Genomic DNA, 4904 nt, shown 5'->3' with positions numbered 1-4904 from the left:
CCTTTTTACTTCATCGTTTCTCCAATTTGCTTTAGATTCTCTATGTTCAAGAGCAAGTTTCAGTGTCTTCTGACATCTAGTTTGACCTTTTCTTTCTTTCTTTTCTTTTTAATGATTTTTTGCTTTTTTCATGTCTGATATTCTTTATGCCATCCTACAACTCCTCTGGTCTTCAGTCATTAGTTCTGTTCTAGAAATGATCTTTAAATTTAGGTGGGATGTTTTCAAGGTCATATTTTGGCTCTCATGGACTTGTTTTAATTTTCTTCAACTTTAGCCTGAATTTGCATGAGAGCACTTAATGATCTGTTGTTGAAAACAGGTATTTGCAGTGAATAAATCATTGATATTGAAAATTTCCAGCATTGCTTCTGTAATGAAAGCCTTATTTTCAAATTATGATCCTTCTTTGTTTTCCATCCCAATCACCATTAATTATCAATGCATCTTGATTGCATGTTTGATCAATTTCTTCATCATTGGCTTAAGTGGTTAATGTGTATATTTGAATAGAGTGACAATAATTGCTCTTCCTTATAGGCATATAGATATTATCATATCACAGACATTGTATTTCAAGATTAATCTGTATATGTTCTTTTTGATGATGAATGGGAAAGTATTTCACTTTAATTTATCATTTCTGTTATAGTAGACCATATGATTGTTTCAAAATATCCATCCATTTCAACTCACTAGTTCCTAAAATAGTGATCTTTATATGTTTCAGTTCATTTTTAATTACTTCTACTTTCCTTGACTCTGACTTCATACATTCCATATTCTGATTATTAATGGATGTTTACAGGTAGTTTTTTTTTTTCATTTTGAGTCATGTCCCATCAACAAACGAAGGTACCAAAAGCTTTGCTTCACATATATCATTAAGATCCCTACCTTGAGAGAGTAACTCTTCCATAGCTATCATATTTTGAGTGCCTTCCAACCTGAGGGGCTCATCTTCTGGCACTTTATCAGACAATGTTCCACTGCTGTTTTATCATGTTTGTAGTGGTTAACCTTTAAGTAGTGGTCTGCCTCTTGTTGTTGTTATTAGGTGCCATCAAGTAGGTACCGACCCAGAGTGACCTTATGCACAGCAGAATGAAACACTGCCTGATCCTGGGCTAACCTCACCACTGTTGCCACGTTTGAGTCCATCTATGCTGCCACTTGGCTAATCCATCTCATTGGGGGTCTTCCTCTTTTTCTCTGACCCTCTACCTTACCAAACATGATATCCTTCTCCAGCGACTGGTCCCTCCTGATAATATGTCCAAAGTATGAGAGATGAAGTTTGGCCATCTTAGCCTCCAAGGAGCACTCTGGCTGCCCATTTTCCAAAATGGATCTACTGGTTTTTTGGCAGCCCATGGCACTTTAAATATTCTCCTCCAACACCATAACTTAAAAGCATCAATTCTTCTATTGTCTTCCTTATTCACTGTCCAACTTTTGCATGCATATGAGGTTATTGAAAATACCATGGCTTGGGTCAGGCACACCTTAGTCCTCAAGCTGAATTCTATGCTCTTCAACACTTTAAAAAGGCCTTGTGCAGCAGATTTGCTTAATGCAATACGTCATTTGATTTCTTGACTGCTACTCCCATGACTTTTGATAGTTGATCCAGGAAGCATGAAGTCCTTGACAACTTTAATCTTTTCTCCGTTGACAAGAATGTTGTTTATTGGTTCAGTGGTGAGGATTTTTGTTTTCTTTACAATGAGATGTAATCCATACTGAAGGCTGTACTCTTTGATCTTCATCAGTAAATATTTTAAGTTCCCTTCACTTTCAGCAAGCAAGTTGTATCATCTGCATATCGCGGGTTGTTAATGAGTCTTCCTCTAATCCTGATGCCATGTTTTTCTTCATATAACCCAACTTCTCTGATTATTTGCTCAGCATACAGGTTGAATAAGTATGGTGAACGAATACAACCTTGTTGCACATCTCTTTTAATTTTAAACCATTCAGTGTTCCCATGTTCTGTTTGAACAGCTGCTTCTTGGTCCAGATACAGATTCCTCCTGAGCACAATTAAGTGTTCTGGAATACTCATACTTTGCAATGTTTTCCACAGCTTGTCATGATCCACACTATCAAAAGACTTTGCATAGTTAATAAAGCACAATAAAGACCATTCTGGTCTGTCTCTACTTCCTCCTAATCTATTTTAGTCTGGAAGATCCAATGAAATTTGTCCACCATGGATGACCCTTGCATAGCTTCCAGCATCACAACAACACACAAGCTTCTACAGTAGGACAAACTGACAGTGAAGTGGTATAGATAGAGAGAGAAAGATATAAAGGGAGAGAAGAGAGAGTCCTGGTGCAGCACTGTGGGTTAATGCACCAGACTACAACGTTATTTGAATTGCAAGGTTAACAGTTCAAGCTCACCAGTCACTCCTTGGAAACCCTATACAGGGCTGCTATGGGTCGGAATTTTTTGTTGTTGTTGTTCTCCTTTCTGGCATGTTTATTTTTCTACCTGGGATGTGAACAGTATGAACATGGGTCTGAATAATCAGCTGCACTGAAACACTCCAATCAATTGCAAAACAGAGGGCTGCTAACCATAGATAGAGAAGGGCATGGTGGTTCCAGATCAGCTTCCCACAAGAGACTGTGGTGTAAGTCCATAATCTGATGGTGCTCTTGGTAGGCTAGATCGGGGCCATGCAGTACAGACTGTGGCAGTACGGACAAGAAGAACGAGTCACAACAGGGCTTGCTGCTGAGCATGAGTTTATTGGCTTCTGGCCTCATGCTTGCTGTTGCTTGATGAAGTTGATCAGCCCAGTGGTGGAAGAGTCATGAGAGGTTGCCCTCTAGCTCAGGTTCAATCTTCTTAGCCAGCTACTTGCGCAGCTCAACTCCATACTGGTCAAAGCTGTTGATGTCCCAGATGATGCCCTGAATGAAGATCTTGTACTCATACATGGTGATCAGCACTCCAAGAATGAACGGCAGGAGCTTGGTGAACACATAGAATTAGTCGGGCGATTTCCTTCAAAGACCTAGTGTGGCAACAGCTTCTCTAAGTCCTCCAGACTCTTTCCCATGGCCTGGAGCTCTTTCTTGGCCTCCTCTGTTATTTTCCCCTTCATCAGGGCTTCAGTGTGGGCTAAGAAGTTGGCCAGAAGGGTTTTGTGATGCTGTCCCTTCCATAGAGGGTGCTGGGTCTGGACTGGGATGAGGAAGTCACAGGGTATCATCTTGGTACCTTGGTGGATAAGCTGGTAGAAGGCATGCTGGCCATTGGTCCCTGGCTCTCCCCACAAGATGGGAACTGTCTGGTATTCCACATGGGTGCTAGCGTTGGTAATTTTCTTCCCATTGGACTCCATATCACCCTGTTGGAAGTAGGCAGCAAAATGGTGCAGGTACTGGTCATAGGGCAGCAAGGCCTGCGTTTCACACCCAAAGCAGTTCATGTACCAGATACCCAGAAGAACCAGCAAGACAGGGGCGTTCTTCTCCAGGGGCGTGGTACAGAACTGCTGGTCTAGCCAGTGAGTCCACAAAAGCAGCTACTCAAAGTTGTCAACACCCACGAGCAGGGCAATGGAGAGTCTGATGGCTGACCACAGCAAGTACTGTCATCCAGCCTAATACCAGAACTCAAACACGTTTTGAGGGTCAATTCCAAACTCCTTCACTTTGGTCGTGTTGCTAGACAGGGCAACAAAGTGCTTTGCAACCGCAGAAGGATCCTTTGCTGACCCGAGGAACCACTCCTTCTCTGTCTCTGCATTTGTGATGGTTTCCTGAGTGGTCAAGGTCTTGGAGGCAATGCTGAACAGGTAGGATTCTGAGTTCAGGGAGGCAGGGTTTTGGTAATGTGGGTCCCATCAATGTTGGAGACAAACCAGACGCAGTGACCACCTGAAGAGTACAACTTAAGGGCTTCAGTCACCACGAGGGGTCCCAGGTCAGAGTCACCGATGCTGATGCTGATGACATCCATAATGGGCTTGCCTGTGTGGCCCTTCCAGTCACCACTGCGGACATGCTGGCAGAAAGACTTCATTTTGCCCAGTACCTTGTTGACCTCTAGTATCACATTCTTGCCGCCCACCATAATGGGTATGTTTGACCAGTCTGGCAGGGCCACGTGTAGTACCGCTCGGTCCTCAGTGAGGTTGATCTTCTTGCCATTGAATACGCGATCCTGGGCAACCTCCACACCCCAGAACTTGGCCAGATCCACCAGCATGTGCATCTCTTCCTCCGTCACAAGGTTCTTGGAGTAATCCAGCAGAATCTGCCCATGGTTGGTGTTAAGGGTCAAGTTGAAGCGAATGAAGTACTCCTTGTCAGAGTCGAAAAGGCTGTGCAGGTTGAGCTTGGAACCGTGCTCACGGTGCCATTGCCGTAGCTTCTGGAACTACGGATTCCTGGTGAAGGCGGCCATAGGAGCACCACTTGGGGACACGGACACGGACTGGGAGCGGCTATGGGAATCGACAGGACTGAACAACAACTATATATATACTCACACATACATATATGTTAGAAAAACCTGGTATTTATTGCTTAGAAATGTAATATGAACAACACAAGAATCTTGACAATTTGAATGTCTTTCATGTTAATTTCAAGGAACATAAAAGTATCTGCAGTATACTAAAACTTGTATCAAAAGGGAGGTATATATGTGAGTTCATTTGTGTGAAGAAGGTCTTTAATTGGTCACATAAGAAATGGAAATCTTAGTTGCTCATTGAAAACTTTATTTTTACTGAATATTTGTTTGCATTGTTTTAAATTTTACCTAGGACATATATTACCTAATCAGAAAATGTTAATTAAAATAAAGTGTTATCATGGATAAGAAATCCTAGTCTAGGACATTGTTGGCAGGATTTATACTGATAGAATTAATAAGAGGGA

At 42.1% G+C, this 4904-nt stretch overlaps 1 pseudogene; it reads right to left on the bottom strand.

Annotated features, from left to right (window-relative positions):
- Positions 1-2773: 2773 nt before the first annotated feature.
- On the bottom strand, positions 2774-4425 carry LOC102817564 (annotated as a pseudogene).
- Positions 4426-4904: the final 479 nt, after the last annotated feature.

The sequence above is a fragment of the Chrysochloris asiatica genome, unplaced genomic scaffold, assembly GCF_000296735.1.
Source record: "Chrysochloris asiatica unplaced genomic scaffold, ChrAsi1.0 scaffold00012, whole genome shotgun sequence".
NCBI lineage: Eukaryota > Metazoa > Chordata > Mammalia > Afrosoricida > Chrysochloridae > Chrysochloris > Chrysochloris asiatica.
This window is presented reverse-complemented; position numbering and strand designations above follow the sequence as displayed.